General features: G+C 39.8%; 1 long non-coding RNA gene across 1 annotated transcript in view; it reads right to left on the reverse strand.

The window, feature by feature from the left end:
* Nucleotides 1-411: 411 nt before the first annotated feature.
* LOC133570067 (uncharacterized) overlaps nucleotides 412-20,411 on the reverse strand; it is a 51,892-nt gene continuing 31,892 nt past the window's right edge. Inside the window, exons 2-3 of the long non-coding RNA XR_009810043.1 lie at nucleotides 4,834-5,968; nucleotides 412-883 (exon numbers count right to left, since the gene is read on the reverse strand). This is a non-coding gene — a long non-coding RNA (uncharacterized LOC133570067). The remainder of the gene's footprint in view (nucleotides 884-4,833; nucleotides 5,969-20,411) is intronic.

Here is a 20,411-nt window from a genome sequence, read left to right on the forward strand (position 1 = left end):
CATAGGATTTCAGCAGGATCCACCTCAGTCTGCCGACATGCTAGCAGAGTCGTAGATTTTTCCACACCCCTAATATATATATATATATATATATATATATATATATATATATATATATATATGTGTGTGTGTATATAGGATAGTATATACACATGTATTGCTTTATGGCAAAAGAAAAAAACATGTAGTTTTATCTTGGTTCAAGCAATATTTATGTTTTAATTTGATGTATTTTCAGTAGAAACCTCCTTATGGAGCACTCACCAGTACCCACACACATATCTAGCCTTTCAGTAGGATAAAAATATCTTTAATGATCGAGAACGACCATCCAACGTCATTCATACATATGAGAGGATTGAAAGCACTTGCAAATTAAAAACAAAAACTTCACATCTTAGCTGACCGACAAACAGGATGGAAGAGGAAAAAGGGAAACAGTCCCGATAGGTCAGAAAGGTTGTGTGGTTCAGTTCCCTTTGTTTCCTGCTTATGTTGGCAAAGACAAGTCCGGAATGGGTTTGTGTCCCACAACAGAGGTGACAATATAACACAAGCTGCCCTGCAGTGTTGTTGTCACATTAGGTCTGAAAGATGGCTCACTGAGGCCTTCAAAGCAGTTAGTGTAACCAAGGAAGCATATCAGATGGTGTTGTTTGAGCATGTGGTCTAATAAGTCATCTCAATAGCCTAAATAGGACAATTCATGAATGAAGCAAATATTGCACACACCAACCCAGAAAGCAACAACATCACAGTTGGTACAAGTAGAATTTCCTGCATGAATGGTCTTTGCTGCTTTTTGTTCAGCTCAGTGAAACCTGTGCTGGACTTTAGATGTCCCAAATCATGGCGTGAACTGCATTGTGACATCTGTGTACACCTGCAAACATAATTAAAATGAAGTGTGAGACATTAAAGTACCGTTAGAGTGGAAAAAAAAAATTAACTTTCTATGCTTAATTGATTTTCATTAAATCCATTAAACCAGTGGTTCTCAACCTTTTTTCAGTGATGTTCCCCCTGTGAAATTCTTTTTTAACTCAAGTACCCCCTAATCAGACCAAAGCATTTTTGGTTGAAAAAAAGAGATAAAGAAGTAAAATACAGCACTGTCATCAGTTTCTGATTTATTAAATTGTATAACAGTGCAAAATATTGCTCATTTGTAGTGGACTTTCTTTTAACTATTTGGAAAAAAGATATGAAAATAACAAAAAACTTGTTGAAAAATAAACAAGTTATTCAATTATAAATAAAGATTTCTACACATAGAAGTGATCATGAACTTAAAGTGCCCTCTTTGGGGAATGTAATAGAGATCCATCTGGATTCATGCATTTAATTCTAAACATTTCTTTAAAAAAAAAAAGAAATCTTTAACATCAATATTTATGCAACATGTCCACAAAAAAATTTGCTGTCAACACTGACAATATGTACATTGTTGTATTTTTTTTTCACAGATTATGAACTTTCATTCATATTTTGTTGAAGTATTATTCAATAAATATATTAATAAAGGATTTTTGAATTGTTGATATTTTTAGAATATTTAAAAAAAATCTCACATACCCTTTGGTATACCTTCAAGTACCCCCAGGGGTACGCGTACCCCCATTTGGGAACCACTGCATTAAACCATATCCAGTTGTCTTTACAATCAGCACAATGCCACAAATTCAGTCAGCTATTTTCAATATTCTGCTCCGACTATCCATCCATCCATCCATCCACCCATCCATCCGTCCATCCATCCATTTTCTACGGCTTATTCCCTTTGGGGTCGCGGGGGGTGCTGGTGCCTATCTCTCCTACAATCGGGCGGAAGGCGGGGTACACCCTGGACAAGTCGCCAACTCATCGCAGGGCCAACACAGATAGACAGACAACATTCACACTCACATTCACACACTAGGGCCCATTTAGTGTTGCCAATCAACCTATCCCCAGGTGCATGTCTTTGGAGGGAAGCCACGCAGTCACGGGGAGGACATGCAAACTCCACACAGAAAGATCTTGAGCCCCTGGATTGAACCCAGGACTACTCAGGACCTTCGTACCCGAACATCTTCAGTAATTTCCGTAGATTGACATCAGTGGAGTAACACTTTTTTATCAGATCAGTCATGCTGAAAATACGCTAACATTAAAAAGAGATGTGCTGTCTATGATTTACAAATTGTATATAAGACATGAACACATTTTCTTTTTTTATGCATTGTAAGTCATAAATAAATAAATACATAAAAAGTCAGTTAACAATGTAGTCAATGGGGGCTCTCTATTTTGCCCACAAAACTCTCTAAATACCCATCCAAAACCTGCCAACAATACTCTGTATACATATCATGACCTGAATATTAACGAAATATTAGCGATGTTGTTATTATAAGTGCTTTTGCAGACAAACTATTTTTTAGCAGCGGATTGATAACACACAGCTAATTAGCACTCTGCTCCTTTACTGCTAGCTGGCCTGTTATGTTCTTCTGCTCGAGCATCATCACCTCTTGGCTCAGGCAAAGTTATTCTAGGTTACAAATCATGCCTCTCATCTGGATATTACGAGGATTTTTCCAAAAATCTAGAGGTTGTTGATCTGTGACATTTAATTCATACCCGGAGATGGAGAAAAATACCAAACCAAAGACAGTGTCTGCAGGGAGACTTTTCCTTGGTAACCCTTTGTGTGCGTCATAATTAATCTTTCATCTAAGTGGGAAGATATGGACATCGAAGCAAGAGCAGACATAGTACAGTAAGCTTATCGTTTTACAATATTTGTAGTTTGTATTTCTTGTTTAGCACATACCAATAGTCCGACATGATGCTTAGTGTTTTACTGAAGCTGGATCTGTTCAGCATAGCTTCTAAAACTTGTAACTCATTCTCTTTATATTCAGGATCAACAATATAAATTTCTGGATCATATTTTTTCCCAAAGTAATTGTTTTTGGCTCTCACAATGTCTGCATGATTTGCATTGCTGTTGGTGGGGAAGGGATCTGTGGTTCCTACCTTTACATCACGCAATGACGTGTCTGGCTAGCTTGTTATCTCTCAAAATGGTTCGGGAATCACTGTGAGATTGATACGATTTTGATTGTATTTCCTCGCTAACTTTGTACGTCTTTCAATGTCATCGATCAGATATATAAGATAATAGCTTCAATGTAAAGGCAACTTGTTTTCCACTCTACTGGTACTTTAAACCTTGTGCAAGTACATTTTAGCTAATGGGTGACGGGCTGCTTTGGGCACGAGAAAGCAACATTATTTCGTGTTGTGTGGGCTTGAAAGTGGGTGAGCATTAAAGCAGAACATTATCACAATTTCAAAAGGGTTAAAAACAATAAAAATCAGTTCCCAGTGGCTTGTTGTATTTTTTGAAGTTTTTTTCAAAATGTTACCTGTCCCGGAATATCCCTAAATAAAGCTTTAAAGTGCTTTATTTTCGCTGTCTTCAAAACCACATTCCATTTCCCTGTGACGTCATACAGGGCTGCCAATACAAACAACATGGCGGTTATCACAGCAAGATATAGCGACATCAGCTCGGATTCAGACTCGGATTTCAGCGGCTTAAGCGATTCAACAGATTACGCATGTATTGAAACAGATGGTCGGAGTATGGAGGCAGATAGCGAAAACTAAATTGAAGAAGAAATTGAAACTATTGAGCGAATAGCTATTGACGCTACTCGGCCATAGCGTGGGTGTACCTAATGAAGTGGCCCTTATCATGGCTGCCTTATTAGCATCGCCGGTAAAATGTGCGGACCAAACGATCAGGACTTTTGCATCTTGTGACACTGGAGCAACTTAAATCCGTCGATTGGTAAGTGTTTGTTTCGCATTAAATATGGTTATCTAGTTTCAAATGTACATACAGCTAGCGTAAATAGCATGTTAGCATCGATTAGCATAGCATGTTAGCATCGATTAGCTGGCAGTCATGCCGTGACCAAATATATCTGATTAGCACATAAGTCAACAACATCAACAAAACTCACCTTTGTGATTTCGTTGACTTAATCATTGCAAATGCATCTGCAGGTTATCCATATATCTCTGTGCCATGTCTGCCTTAGCATCGCCGGTCAAATGTGAAGATACTTTGGTACATTCAATGGGGGTCTGGCGGAAGATTTCTTGCCAGTGGTGCAACTTGAATCCCTCCCTGTTAGTGTTGTTACACCCTCCGACAACACACCGACGAGGCATGATGTCTCCAAGGTTCCAAAAAATTGTTGAAAAAATGGAAAATTACAGAGCTGAGACCCAGTGTTTGTAATGTGAAAATGAATATGGCGGGTTTGTTATCTCGGTGACGTCACGTTCTGACGTCATTGCTAAAAGACCGATAAACAGAAAGGCGTTTAATTTGTCAAAATTCACCCACTTAAAGTTCGGATATCGGTTAAAAAAATGCATTGTCTTTTTTCTGCAACATCAAGGTATATATTGACGCTTGCATAGGTTTGGTGATAAAGTTCCCCTTTAAGCAGTTAGGTCTGAAGTGTGGAAAATTCTCACGCAAATGCATATGTTTTTTTATAGAGCTTTTGGTTCTTTGACACAACAGTACTGAATCCACTTTCTGAGAGACTAGGAGTTACAAAGAACATGTCTTTCTCTGATGCTTTTGTTATTGTGGGTATCCCACTTAAATGTTTATTTTGCATCAATGTAAAAACACCAACGAGATGGTGGTGCACTTCAAAAAGGTCAGACATCCTCTTCCCCTTGCACTTCAGGTATATTTGGGCTCATCTATTTATAGATCTCACCTCGAACCACAACACTTCCTGCCTGCTAAAGAAGGCCTACCAGTGTCTCTACTTCTTCAGGAAGCTGTGGCCTGCTGGACTAGGAAGCTCCATTCTTAGGATCCTCGACAATTATTTGGTGGAGAGCCCCTTCAGCACCAGTATACCGGTGTGGCACAGCAGCTGCACGGCTGAAGAGAGAAAGGCACTTTAGAGAGTTGTGAAAGCTGCTCAGAAGATTGGGGTCAGCCTTTCCACCACCACAGACATCTTCATTATCAGAAGGAGTTGGCCTCTCTGCATCTTTTAGGATTCCACCCACCCTGCACACCCTCTCTTTGATCCCCCTTCCCTCAGGCAGGATGCTGCAAAGCATCTGGAGTAGAACCGGCAGACTAAGGAACAGCTTTTTTCCCCAAGCAGTTAGACTTCTGGACTCCGATGGTGCACTGCAGTTCAGGATACTAATCAAAACTGAACCACTGTAAACATATTGGCACATTCTTGCAATGACATTTTAAACAAGCAGTCATGAACCATTTTGTTCCAAATTTGGGATTTATACGCCCTCTCCTTTTTTGGCAGTTACACATTTTTTCTGTCATGTGATTTATGTAACTAAGGTGTTGCGGTCGCTTATTTCTTTCAGGTGCAGTCAATCATTCAACTTAGTGTCCATGAAGGTTACATTTTAGGTCCTCTCTTTTTCATCGTTTTGTGCTACTCAACAAAAACCTTTGTGAGAGGGTCACATTTTAGCAGCAGATTTTTAAAAACGCTACAGTGCTGTTATAGAGATTATCTTTGACTGGCTTTTTTGCAGAAGGTCACTAAAAGCAGCAGTGCGCTCCTCTAACTCTGACAAAATAGACCAAAATAGACAAAAATCTGGAATATACAAACTAACACTAATATTGAAAGGAGACATCTGGACCCCGGTCCATAGCTTTCTGAAAATGTAACACCAAAAACTAATTATTTTGAATATCGCTGTTGTGGAGCTTCACGGTGGAAGAGGGGTTAGTGTGTCTGCCTCACAATAGGAAGGCCCTGCAGTCCTGGGTTCAATCCCAGGCTTGGGATCTTTCTGTGTGGAGTTTGCATGTTCTTCCCGTGACTGCGTGGGTTCCCTCCGGGTACTCCGGCTTACTCCCACCTCCAAAGACATGCACCTGGGGATAGGTTGATTGGAAACACTGTAAAAAAAAAATATAGTTTTTACAGGAAAAGGCTGGCAGCTGGGGTTACCAGATAATTCCTGTAAAAATCACAGCAGCACAGTAGATAACTTTACGGTCAAAATATGCAAATTGATTTACAGTGAATTAAATTACGTCTGAATCACATAAAAAAACTGTTAAGTATACAAAAAAAATGTGTTAATTTTGCATAACGGTGTTGTATACAAACAGACCAATTCCTGTATTTTTTACATGTAATAGTTGCTTAGTGTGCATCAATATATGATCAAATTAACAGGGAAATATCAAACAACAAAATAATTTAAACTGCTAGAACAACAGTAAAACTTTGCATTTTAAATGGAGCTGTTCTGTATATTATACATAAAATCTATTCATAATATGATGTATTTTTATGTTTTAATAATCCAGTTGTTATGTAAAATTTCACATATAAACCTGCAAAATTATTTCTGCTACCTGTACACCAAAACAAAAATACATCTTCAGAAAAGACAAGAGGAAAATATCACTTTTGGAACATTTATTTAACAGCCATCATTAATAGTTGAAAATAATCTGATTTTTTTTTCCCTCTTCTTTTTTTAATACAACATGCAAAGAAGGAACATGTAATGGATCTTTTGACTGAATACAAGTTGAAATACTCCAGAAGGTTAGCCTCTTTAAATCTGGACATTTGTTTAAGTGCCAGGTGCCCAACAACAACCGACACTCCCTGTCTGGAATGTTCAACAGTATATGGCATAAAACAATTGGGAGCATTTTTACCTCCAGAAGATTAGGCTCTTAAAATCTGGACATTTTTGTCTCAAACAGGCCAAGTTACAGCTCTGGCTCGCTCGATAGTGACGTCAGCTGCAGCCGTTAACGAGGAGCTTCTCCTGCTCCTTCCGCCCTCACGTCACTATCCAATCAGAGACGAGCTTCAGCTACGCACTTTTCGAGAGCACTTTTTGAAATAAAAAATTAGGCGGACTGTACAATGAGAAAGAAGTAGCCTACAACTACAAGTCTGCGGTTAGAGGAGGTTGTTTAGCCTGTGGTAATGACACAATGCTTACATTATTAATATTATTTTATCAATCATATTTATCAATAGCTGTAAGGTGAGGAGGGAAACAAAAAAATCTTCCAAACAAATTATTATAATTGTAGCCTATATTTTTGTTTATGAATAGGCCTATAGGGAGCCTCTCATGTTCACAATGATTTTCTTTTTGGTGTAAAACATTTTTATTACCTCAATTTGCATTGTTTCATCAATCATGTTAAAAGTACAGCATACACTTATAAAGTGACTTACACATTTTTTTTTTGTATTTTTCAAAACAAACTGACTAAAACTATAGTTTTTACAATATTTTTATGTCAAATTAACACAATTGTTTTGTTATGAGTATTACAATATTTGTCAGTTTTTGTTACCAATATTTGTAGTTTTCACAACTAAATTTGATTCTAATCACATGTTGTTGTTGCAAATATAACAAAAATATTATGTTTAATAGTTTATAAAAGTTCACTGTAATTTAAACAAAAAATATATATTTTTGCGTTTACAATACTTTTCTGTAGTGATTTTACATAGTTTTTATGTAAATTTCACAGTCATTTCTTACAGTGAACACTAAATTGGCCCTAGAGTGTGAATGTGAGTGTGAATGTTGTCTGTCTTTCTGTGTTGGCCCTGCGATGAGGTGGCGACTTGTCCAGGGTGTACGCTGCCTTCTGCCCGATTGTAGCTGAGATAGGCGCCAACGCCCCCCCCGACCCCAAAAAGGGAATAAGTGTTAGAAAATGGATGGATGGATATCGCTGTCGTACAGTATGGTTAAATCAGTCCTTCTGAAATAGTAGGGCGGGTCCCCAATGGGGGGGGCGGTGCAATGCCAGAGGGGGTGTGTGCGACCTCGGGGAACATGCTTTTTTGCCCTACAAGACAATGATGAAGCGTATGTAGCACTTGGTTTAACTGTAACCATGGTGGGAGACGAGGAAAGACTGGTGTGTTGTTTCCTGTAATGTTACTAGGCTTACAATGCCATGCGAAGGTCACGGTGGAGAGTGGGGGGGACCCGCAAAATATTTTATTCTTCCAAGAGGGGCGTAAAGGAAAATATTTGAGAAGCGCCGGGTTAAATGATACACCATTGTGAACAATTAACTTTTTTTTCCTGTTTATTATCTCAATAGGTGTACCCCGCCTCCCTCATGTTAAACTAATTTCCACGCTCCTGCATGTACATCTGTTCCGTCTCTATTTGGCTACATACATTTGTCTCGCTCCCTTACTGATGACATATGACTTGTTTAGTCTGTAATCTCATTATAAAGCCTTTAATTGAGCCCCAACAATATCAACTATCTAGTCAATTGAATCAAATAAAAAGTCAAGCAGCATCTTTCTGAGTAGAGACAACAAAGCAGCGTGTTGAATACATTCGTTCTGTGTTTTTTAAGGGGGTCTTATGTTACCCCATCTAGTTTTGTGAGACTTGTCTCACGCTGAATTCACAGAGTGTGAGGGTCTTTCATCTCCCAGGGCCTATGAGTCCAAGTAGTGAATCAGGAGCTAAAGGACCATCAACTGCTTGCCGCACACAACCTCCCCCCACTGCTGCACTACTCCTCTCAAAGGAGTCTTTCAGTATTGTGTTGAGGCCCGGTTCCAGGTCAATAGGAGTCCAGAGATTTAGAGGTGCAGAATGAGTGGGAACAAATGGTTTGTTTGGTGAGAGCTCTAAAGTAGCTTTAGAACTTCCATCACACTGAAGGTATTGCTGACGTAGAGCTCTTTAGTCTTCCTGCAGCAGAACTAACGTGACGGTGATGAGGGAGGCGCTGAATCGTATATCACTTCAGCCTGGGTGGAAGCGCTCAAAAACAAAAGTTCATATCATCCATTACTTGTTATTGATATTTTGAAACGTATTCATCATGTCTCAACAAAATACCATGGAATGACCGGGCTAAATTAAATCTGGGGACACATGCTGTGGCATTTCTAGAAACACAATTAAAAGGACCAGCTAGGGGCTGACATTTAAAAGTAACACATATGCCCCTGTCAGCAGAATTACTGCAGTAGATCCGTATTTGGAAGCCATGTTGGTAGGGATGAGAATTGATAAGATTTTGACGGTTCCGATTCCACTTTCGATTCTGCCGAACGATTTGGTTCTTATTTGGAAAAAAAGATGGATTAGCATCAAATGTGTTTAATTTAGAGCTAACATGACCTTACAAAGCCAACAGTAAGGTCTTAAAGGCCTACTGAAATGAGATTTTCTTATTTAAACGGGAATAGCAGGTCCATTCTATGTGTCATACTTGATCATTTTGCACTATTGCCATATTTTTGCTGAAAGGATTTAGTAGAGAAAATCGACGATAAAGTTCGCCCATTTTGGTACTTCCTGAAAAAGCCGCGCCTTTACAGGAAGTCGCAGACGATGACGTCACATGTTGATGGCTCCTCATATATTCACATTGTTTTTAATGGGAGCCTCCAACAAAAAGTGCTATTCGGACCGAGAAAACAACAATTTCCCCATTAATTTGAGCGAGGATGAAAGATTCGTGTTTGAGGATATTGATAGCGACAGAATAGAAAAAAAACAAAAACGAGTTAAAAAAAAAAAAAACGTGATAGCGTTAGGACGTATTCCGATGTTTTTAAAGACATTTACTAGGATAATTCTGGGAAATCCCTTATCTTTCTATTGTGTTGCTAGTGTTTTAGTGAGCTTAATATTACCTGATAGGCGGAAGGGTGTGTCCACGGCCGTGTGTTGACACGCAGTGTCTCAGGCGAGTCGACGGCAGCTATGAACGGCACAAGCTCAGCTTTTATCCGGTAAGAACTGACTTTTTAACCACAAATTTCTCACCGAAACCTGCTGGTTGACATTTGGTCTGTTCGCTTGACCGCGCTCTGATCCATAGTAAATTTTCACCTCCGGGAATTTTAAACAAGGAAACACCGTGTGTTTGTGTGGCTAAAGGCTAAAGCTTCCCAACTCCATCTTTCTACTGTGACTTCTCCAATATCAATTGAACAAATTGTAGAAGATTCAGCAACACAGATGTCCAAAATACTGTGTAATTATGCCGTTAAAGCAGACAACTTTTACCTGTGTGTGTGTGCAGCGCTCACACTTCCTAAAACCCTGTGACGTCACGCGTACACGTCATCATTACACAACGTTTCCAAGACGAAACTCCCGGGAAATTTAAAATTGTAATTTAGTAAACTAAAAAAGCCGTATTGGCATGTGTTGCAATGTTAATATTTCATCATTGATTTTTAAACTATCAGACTGCGTGGTGGGTAGTAGTGGGTTTCAGTAGGCCTTTAAGAGGCACATAGAACAGAACAATACTTTTGAACATAAATTGAAAAAAAAATTATGTAGAAATGAACAAAATGAAACATGTGGCAATAACACAAAAACATTTCGTAACATATTTAAGAATCTCTGACATCTACCTCGAAAATTTCCGTGAAAAGGTTTGTTTAGATTTACAAAATGAAACTAATATAATGACACAGGCTCATAACATGCATATTCATAAATACTGATATTGCAAACCTTCGTTTGATATAATGTTGATGATTGTTGCTTTCAGCCTAAGAAAACCTTAAATTGAAAATCTCAGGAAATGTGCTATTTTTTTAAACAAAAACCTGGAAGCCATGATCATCAAAGTTGTATTAAATAAAGGCTTGACATATGCCACTTTGCATGTAATGAGTAAATATCAGGAATTAGTTTCACATTTGAATTTAAATTCCTGACATGAAAGGACTTTTACACAATATTCAAATGATATGGCTTCAACCTGTCTAATATAATGACTGAGAGAAAATGTGGTTGCAGGTAAACATGCAACTTTTCTCCGACTACAATTGAACATTCACCTACCAAAGGAGCATAGAGGTGGCAAAATATTTGAAGCTTTTGACCACAAGCTAAGTCACTTCTCGGTGACATTCGCCGTTCTTGGACGAGCGGTACTCTTCCCTGCCGTGGTGAAAAGTGGCAGCAGACGTGTTTTGGAGCTCCTACTGCCTGCCTCCAAACCAGTCAGAATATGTCTCCTCATGCTTATCTAAATAAAAAGGCATGCATTTCAATTTAACAAGCATTACAGGCGGTATTAGTATCTGTTGTATTTACATCAGATGGCAGCTGCTGACGACGGTTCAAAAAGGCGATATTCCTTGCATGCTGTGTGTTCAAATATTGTTCGTATGTCCTCCTCTTGATGAAATAGCAACCTTGCAGTTATTAAAGGTAGCGCTGTTGCAATCTTTTTTCGTAAAATGTCAGCAAACTTCGCTGCGCTTCTTTTCGCCTGGTGCCACCATGTTGCTGCTTAGTGACCTGGAAGAACTGCTAAGAGAACCGCTCAAAAAAATGGCAAGCGATTCCAATGGCAAGCGATTCCAAAGAATTGATACGCTGGGAACCGTTTCTGAACAAGAACAGGTTTTCAATTCCCATCCCTACCTATGGATCTTTTCAGCATTGCGAAAAGACATGACATATTTAAGTTTGTGTCCATCTGTCTGCTCTGATTCAGGCCATAGATACATGCGCTTGGATGCGGAAATAATTCTTGTGCTAACATGTCTTTTTGATTCTTCTGTCCTGAGTAGCAGCCTAACATCAATTAGTAGAGATCACCCCTGTGCTCTACCTCTGCTCCTACTTTCGTGCGAGTCCCTGCTCTATAGTCCGGGCTGTATAATGAGACTGATGTCCTCAGGGCAATCTGCCGTTGGGACAAGGACGTGCTCGCGTGATCCAGAGGCTGATTGGCGCCTGGCGAATTTGGAGGGCACCGTGACCTCTGCGGCTGTCAGGTGCCAAACCAGCCTGTTAATTATGCATCCGCACAACTATCATTGGAACCTGCCCTCCTGCTGCGTATGTGGCGTCTAGAATTGCGGACTAAAATTAACTGGCACCGAGAGCTCCCCACCCTCTTTGTGTATGTTGCCATGTGCATGTGTGAATTTGGAACCATCTGGTCTCAGGTTGAGTTGTGTGTGTTTGTTTGTACCGTGATGAGCATCAAGAGATGTAGTGCACAAATAGACTCATTTGTGCTTAGGGTGGGAATTATCTAGTTTTAAATGCAAAATTACAATGAGGAATGGCCTTTTGACTATGGGTAGGGACGTAATGGGAGTCAGGAGGTTATGGACAGGAGAAACATGTCTCCTGAACTTTCAAAAAGGCAGTTTCGGTCCCATACAGTTTTTTCCATCATTGCCCACAAGCTCATCGACTGGCTCTGCCGTTTCTTGCGAAAGTGAGATTGGCCGCCCCTGCTATCACTCCAGTTGTGGTCAGGAGTCTGTGTTTATCTGCCAACGTAAATTGTTAACATGTTGGCCGTTCGTTCTGCCTGGGTCAGGCCATCAAACATATTTTTATATCATAGGTTTCAATGACATAAATATTTGAAACTGTGTCTGTTTGCAGACGAACAAACATGTTTGGTAATTATGCATGATAATTGGTTGTCATTCCCCCCTCCCACCTCTGAAATAAAAGTTTTGTCCTTGACTATGGGAAAAATTAAGGATCAATTATGGTTGAATTAAATATACTGTGATTTTTTTCAGACCACTAACTCGTTAAAGCTGAATCAACAGCGCCTTTGTTGCTACCCAACTAGTCTTGAGCCAATCCCCTCTTAGCCCAAAATGTGATGCTCAAGTCGTTTGTTTGAATCTGGTGTAAGAGGTAAAAGGTAAACACATAGGAAACTTGATAGCACACACAAAGCCATTCTTCTCAGCTGGTGCGTAGAAGATTGTGTCTCTTAAATGAGCAAAATACTGTACAGAGAGCAGTCCGTTTAGCGTGTCTGTCTTCATTAGCATGCAGATTATACGCCGATAAGAAGAGCCACAATAATAAAAAAAGAACACCCACAAAGAAGATGCAAATATATAAATTTCGCTCTCGCAATGTGATTTATCAACACTAAAGTGTTCTGCGGCCTCTGTTTTGCGTCTATACTTAACGTGTTTAAAATGTGCGAAAAGCTGGCAGTGGCACATAAATGAATGGCTGTAAGAAAGAAAGCAATCACACTGCAAAGGCAAACAATTGAGAGAGAGAATATTCCATTGAGTGCATGTACATACTAATAACAATAACACTTTATACTTTTTATACTGAAGAGTTTTTACAAGAACAAGAAAGTTTGATCATATTACGCCTATACTGGCTCACCTGCACTGGCTTCCTGTGCACTGTGTTAGTGGTAGCGGGGTGTATAATATAGCCCGGAAGAGTTATGGATGCGTGGCATTCTGGGTATTTGTTCTGTTGTGGTTATGTTATATCATGGTGTGGATGTTCTTCCGAAATGTTTGTCATTCTTGTTTGGTGTGGGTTCACAGTGTGGCACATATAAGTAAGAGTGTTAAAGTTGTTTAAACGGGCATCCTCAGTGTGACCTGTATGGCTGTTGAACAAGTATGCCTTGCAGTCGCTTACGTGCGTTTGCAGATGCAACATACAACATGTGACTGGGCTGCCAAGCTTTTTGTAAAGGTTGAAGAGGGCGCCCTTATTATTGTTGTTTGGGGGGAAATCAGCAGACATGCGAGAGAATAGTTGCTTTGAAACTCGGGAGTCTCCCGGAAAAATTGGGAGGGTTGGCAAGTGTGATGTTGTCAAGCGGCATTCATATAAAACTCGCGGGCCGCGCTAACATTGAATTTTCATATTAAGGTGCGGGCAACGTGGCTGAGACCCCTGGTTTATACATAGCACAAAGCAAAAAAAAAACTTTGTATGCAGTGTTATTTCATTTTAAATTTCAAAAGAGTTTTGTGGCTCCCATTGTTTTCTTTATTTTGTGAAACGGGTCAAAATGGCTCTTTGAGTGGTAAAGGTTACCGAACCTTGACCTAGGAGTTAAGTGATTACTTACATTGAGTCTGTAAGTTAAAAAGGAGCATTTGTCTGAATTGGAAAATTCTACACGTGAAAACAAATCTCTAATTATTTTATGTGTGGCGAGAAATTTCTGTATAGCTTTAGACATTACTGGTACTAATGACTGAGACTTTCATGATTTGATTTACTACTAATGATAAAACAGGTAGGGCTGCAAAGATTAAAATGGATTATTTTGATTAGATAAAAGCTTTGATATATATTCGGATACTTTGATTAATCATTTAGTGAGTGCAACCAATAAAAATGTATGAATTTTAGACCGCATGCAATGGTCAGAATTATAAATACGCAGACATGGTTTCTGCCCAGCCACTGTAATAGAACACACATGAGCGTGGCAGTGCTGGGATCTGAACACCATAGAGTTGAAAAAAATTAGTTATTATGCCTGTTAAAAATGCTAGTTTCCATGTTGGTCATGCGTATTTATTTGACAATACAAATTAATTTGATAAAATCTTTGTTTATTTTGACAATTTTCCCTAAAAATACACATTGAGGCTACAAAGTGTGTTTTATCCGATTATTCTATTAACAAACTAATTGATGGATCCCTCGATTACTAAAATAATCGATAGCTATAGCCTTTAAAACAGGTGTAGAAAATTGTGGGGTGAAAAGTGTACATGGTCATTGTTTTAAACATTACTGTAAGCTTGACAATCAACATTAGACCTCCAACTTTCCAAAACGGTCAATGCTGGAGTATGTCCTCACACTCTTCGTTCTGTCCTTGCACTGCACTGTTTTATATTCAACTTCACCTACGAGTATTGCATACATGACAAGCAATGCCTTTCAGCCTGTCATTAGTGTACGGGTGACTAAGCAAATATTTATGTTTTTGCTTTTGTATCCCCTGTCTTCTTCCTCCTCCTCCTCCTCCTCACGAGCTTCTGATGATTCCATCTCTATGCTTGTTTAAACGGCCGCCTGTATGCTGCCCTACCTCCCTGTGTTTGTTTGAGCTTCAGGTAGGCTAATTTTACTGCTTTATCATTGTATTCAGACAGGCCTAAATGAGTTACTGATTTAAATGGAGTGCTCGGTGTGTGGGTGGGTATGTGTGTGCGTATGCGTGTGTGCGTGTGTGTGTGTGCGTGTGTGTGTGTGTGTGTGAGTGTGTCTGTGTGTGTGTGGCCTACTGTAGAAGCCTGCCTGCCAACAGCACTTCTTTTAAATGCATAAAAAGCCTTGTTTCGGATAAGCCATGTTTATTGTTCATGCTGACATTGCCTTTATGACAGGGTGACTAACGAGTGTGTTGTTGTGTGCATCTGGGAGACATAAAGTCCATCAAAACAACAGCCATTTGGCACAATTTTAAAATCCTGACAGTGAAAATTATGATTTGCAATTAGAGAGATGCAGCAAGAACAAAATCAAGGACAGCCAGTTTTTGTTGTTATAAAAAATACATATGTATATATATACATACTCGATATATATATATGTATGTATATATATATATATATATATATATATATATATAAATATATATATATATATATATATATATATATATATATATATATATAGTCGAGGTTTCTGTGGTTTATCCGTTATACAGTGTTCAATACCGGGGTAGAGCGGTATATATGTTAAGTCATGAAAAAACACAGAGGCTATTCCAGCTCTACAAGCCTGTTTAGCAGGTTTCATATATGCATGTATATATATATATATATATATACATATATGTATGTATACTGTATATTACCAAGTAAACGCCCTTGGGCAAATAACCGCCCATGTCCTAATAGCCGTCTGAGCCCATTTTGTGAATTAAACGCCTTTCCTAATAATAGCCCATGTATAGCGGTACACCACAACTGATGGATGGGAATACTTTAAGGGGGAAGAAGAACAGAAAGTTTGACTTAAAGTTCAAGCTAGCAGGTGTGAAGTATGCGGAGCAGAATTCTGGTTTGGCAGCGGCCAGGCAGTTTAACATTGACCCAAAACGTGTACGCGAATGGAAACAAAAAAAGGGAGATCTACTATCTCAGTCGGCAATCGATGGAAAACGGGCTCGCTTATCTGGCGGAGGTAGGAAGAAAGTGAGCGAAGAGCTTGATGCTAATTTGTGTCAGTGGATACATCACCTTCGTGGACTGAACCACCGTGTGTCCCGCAAAATGATCCGCATTAAGGCCAAGGAGTTGTATGCCACCACGAGTGACACGAGAGACACCGGGGTGGTGTTTGGTGCAACGAGTGGCTGGCTTAATCGATTCCTCCGTCGGAACAACTTTACCCTCAGAAGGAGAACAACTGTTGCACAGAAGGACGCTCCCGTCGAGAAGATTGTCAACTTCCTCGTTTTTTCTACTAAACAGATAGAGGCCAAGAAAATCCAGCCCAGGAGTATCATCGCCATGGATGAAACAGCCGTCTGGTTTGACATGGTTGGTTTGAGTACGGTCAATGAGAGGGGCGCCCACTCCGTCTGCCTCAAAACCACCCGTCACGAGAAGGCACGCGTCACGGTGGATTTTGCAGCCAAAGCAGACGGGACGAAGCTAAAACCTTACATTGTGTTTAAAGGTGCTGTCCGTGATGTAAAGGCTATGCAGAGCATCCCGGGGGTGATCATAGCTTCCTCCAAGAATGGCTGGTTTAAAGATGACCTGACAAAGAACTGGCTCCAGAGGGCAGTGGGGAAATTTCACTTCGGACCGAGGCTACTTGCATGGGACTCGTACCGATGCCATATCAGCGAGGCCACGAAGGCAGAGCTCAAAAGGGGCTACAACCTTACAATGGCTGTTATATCTGGAGGTTGCAAAAAGTACCTGCATGTCCCCGATGTTTTGTGGAATGGCCCTTTCAAAGCACAGCTCTGTGAATACTACAATAACTGGATGGCTGGTGATAAAGACAAGACTTACACCAAGTCAGGGAACCTGAGAGCCCCTTCCCGCCGCCTCCTGGTTGGACTGGGTCCTGGGAGCCTGGGTTGCTCTGGATCGGGACGCTCTGATCAACTCATTCAAGGTAGGCTGGCTGGCTGTGTGTATGTGTGCGTGTGTTGCAAACAGTAGCCATAGTTGATTGTTGCTTTCTGGTTTCCTACAATAGATAGATAGATAGATAGTACTTTATTGATTCCTTCAGGAGAGTTCCTTTAGGAAAATTAAAATTCCAGCAGCAGTGTACAGAGTTGAGATCAATTTAAATAAAAGTAAAAAGTAAATAATGGGGGTTTAATCCATCCATCCATTTTCTACCGCTTATTCCCTTTGGGGGTTTAAATGGAAACAAAATAGAGAAATATTACAATAATAATAAAAACTAAAAAGCAACATTGGGAATAACAATATAACAGTAAAATAAGAATATAACAAGACAATGTAGGCAGGAGTGACCATGTTATGAAAACGTATTGCACTGTTATTGTTTTGCATCCCCTGTCATCCTAGTACCCCCCGCCCCCCGCACCAGAGAGGAGTTGTACAGTCTAATGGCGTGTGGGACAAAGGAGTTTTTGAGTCTATTAGTCCTGCACTTGGGATGAAGCAGTCTAGCACTGAACAGGCTCCTCTGGCTACTGATAACGCTATGCAGAGGGTGACTGGCATCATCCAGGATGCTCACTAGTTTTTCAACAGTCCTCTTCTCTGCCACCGTCACCAGTGTGTCCAGTTTCATTCCGATTGTAGAACCGGCCCGCCTGATCAAGGTGTGTTGGCTGATGGTGGCAGCTGATTGGCAGCTGATTGGAGTGTGGACCAGCTCAATAACTGCCTCAAGGAGGGACAGCCATGTCAGGCAGAGATATGCTGTTGAGGGCTAGACAGCAGGGTGCTGCTGTGGTTCAGGAAGAGGAGGAGAGTGATGAGGAACAGTAGTTCCTCAATGAACTTGTAATTGAAGAGGAGGATGATGATGAGGGGGGTGAGGGAGATGACGGGGAGGAAGAGGAGGAGGAGGAGGAGAATGATGAGTGGGTTTGAGTTTCATTTGGGGTTGCGTTTGCTGCAGTATTATTGTTTTGATGGTTTTATAGAGTACTTGGTACCATAATCTTATTTTTCCTGTATGTTGCTTTATTGAAAACTTGGAATACTGTGGCCTTTATTTTATTTAATTGACACTATTATTGTTTTGTTTTGATGGTGGTACCATAATTTTCTTTTTCCTGGTAGGCTGCTTTATTCAAAAACTTAATTTATTTTCAGTATTGGTATTCTATTTGACAATTGTCGCACCACTGCCATGTTGAGGCCTTGTTGATCTCTTGTCTTTTGATAGTCTTGTTTTTTTGTTTGTATGTTTACAATAGCTTTTACATTTAAAGTATTTTGTACGAAAAAAAATACTGGACAGTAACCATTGTAAGCAAATAATGGCCTGGTGCAGGCTGGTGCAAAAATAAATAAAAGCCTTGTGCAAATAACCGCCTGCTTCTTTTAAACGCTTGTCTCCAAAAATGGTTTTGTGAAATAAACGCCCGGGCTACTATTTGGTAATATACGGTATATATATATATATATATATATATATATATATATATATATATATATATATATATATATATATATATAATGCTCCTCAGGGGATGCTATATATATATATATATATATATATATATATATATATATGTACATATAAAATTCCCTGAAGAGCAGTGAAACCTGCAAAACAGGCTTGTAGGGATGAAATAGCCTCTGTGTTGTTTCATGACCTAACATGTATATATTTGTACACACACACACACACACACACACACACACGCACACACACACACACACACACACACACACACACATTTTCCCTTTCTGTCTGCCCTTCCATACCGTGGAAATACTACTTTTGTACAGCTGGGCTGATGTGGTCTGCCGTGAATATGTCGTAATGGCTTAAGACAATTTCAAGGTCAGTTGCTTTTTACTGCCAGAGAGGATAATGTCATGATGGACGATGGTTAACAAGTGAACAAAAACATGGATTTATAACAGTATTTATTGTCTCCTGTGGCCCTGACAACAAACACCCATTGATAGTGCATGGTATTTAATATCACCAGAAATGTATTGTTTAGCTACTATTCAACGACGGACTAAGGCCTTAAATTGCAAAAGACTTGGTTACATCTACAAACCCCATTTCCATAAGAGTTGGTAAATTGTGTTAAATATATACATATAGACAGAATACAATGATTTGCAAATCCTTTTCAACCCATATTCAATTGAATGCACTACAAAGTTAAGATATTTGATGTTCAAACTCATAAACTTTATTTTTTTTTTGCAAATAATAATTAACTTTGAATTTCATGGCTGCAACACGTGCCATAATAGTTGGGAAAGGATATGTTCACCACTGTGTTTTAACAACACTCAATAAACCTTTGGGAACTAAAGAGACAGATTTTTGAAGCTTTTCAGGTGGAATTCTTTCCCATTCTTGTTTTATGTAGAGCCTAAGTTGTTCAACAGTCCGGAGTCTCCGTTGTGGTATTTTAGGCATCCTAATGCACCACATAATTTTCAATGGGAGACTGGTCTGGACTACAGGCAAGCCAGTCCAGTACCCGCACTCTTTTACTATGAATCCACGCTGTTGTAACAAGTGCTGAAAAAAGCATGATAACATTGCTTGTATGGCAACATATGTAGTTCCAAAACCTGTATGTACCTTTCAGCATTAATGGTGCCTTCACAGATGTGTAAGTTACCCATACTTTGGGCACTAATGCACTCCCATACCATCACAGATGCCGGCTTTTCAACTTTGCACCTAGAACAGTCCGGATGGTTCTTTTCCTCTTTGGTCCGGAGGACACGACGTTCACTGTTTCCAAAAAACAGCCCCCCGCGACCCCAAAAGAGAATAAGCGGTAGAAAATGGATGGATGGATGGAATTTGAAATGTAGACTCGTCAGACCACAGAACACTTTTCCACTTTGCATCAGTCCATCTTAGGTGAGGTCGGGCCCAGCGAAGCCAGCGGCGTTTCTGGGTGTCGTTGATAAATGGCTTTGGCTTTGCATAGTAGTTTTAACTTGCACTTACAGATGTAGCGACAACCTGTAGTTACTGACAGTGGTTTTATGAAGTGTTCCTGAGCCCATGTGCTGATATCCTTTCCACACGGATGTCGGTTTTTGATGCAGTACCGCCTGAGGGAACGAAGGTCCGTTGTATCATCGCTTACGCTTTCTCCAGATTCTCTGAACCTTTTGATGGTATTACGGACTGTAGATGGTGAAATTCCTAAATTTCTTGCAATAGCCCGTTGAGAAATGTTGTTCTTAAACAATTTGCTCACGCATTTGTTCACAAAGTGGTGACCGTTTCCCAATCCTTGTTTGTGAATGACTGAGCATTTCACGGAAGCTGCTTTTAAACCCAATCATGGCACCCACCTGTTCCCAATTAGCCTGCACACCTGTGGGATGTTCCAAATAAGTGTTTGATGAGCATTTCTCAACTTTAGC

Source organism: Nerophis ophidion, linkage group LG02 (assembly GCF_033978795.1).
Source record: "Nerophis ophidion isolate RoL-2023_Sa linkage group LG02, RoL_Noph_v1.0, whole genome shotgun sequence".
Classification (NCBI taxonomy): Eukaryota; Metazoa; Chordata; class Actinopteri; order Syngnathiformes; family Syngnathidae; genus Nerophis; species Nerophis ophidion.